Source organism: Penaeus monodon, chromosome 31, assembly GCF_015228065.2.
Source record: "Penaeus monodon isolate SGIC_2016 chromosome 31, NSTDA_Pmon_1, whole genome shotgun sequence".
In the NCBI taxonomy this organism is placed as follows: domain Eukaryota; kingdom Metazoa; phylum Arthropoda; class Malacostraca; order Decapoda; family Penaeidae; genus Penaeus; species Penaeus monodon.
Genome location: NC_051416.1, coordinates 36,811,759 through 36,811,998, shown reverse-complemented (window position 1 = coordinate 36,811,998; position 240 = coordinate 36,811,759).

Genomic DNA, 240 nt, shown 5'->3' with positions numbered 1-240 from the left:
TCTGCATAGACAAGATAATTCCCCGGATGAGGTGATATAAATAGAAATACTGCCTGAATTTCCAATTTTTGAAATTTTTTCTGTCTAAAAATTTACTTTATTTTTTTTTTTCCCTTGTATTGCTACTTTTACAAATTTATTATGTCGTGTTTGTTATGTAGGGCTAAATTATCATATGTCCTATTGTATCTTCCCGGGTACAAAATTTATTCCCGGGAAATGTACTGCTGTAATTCTGGA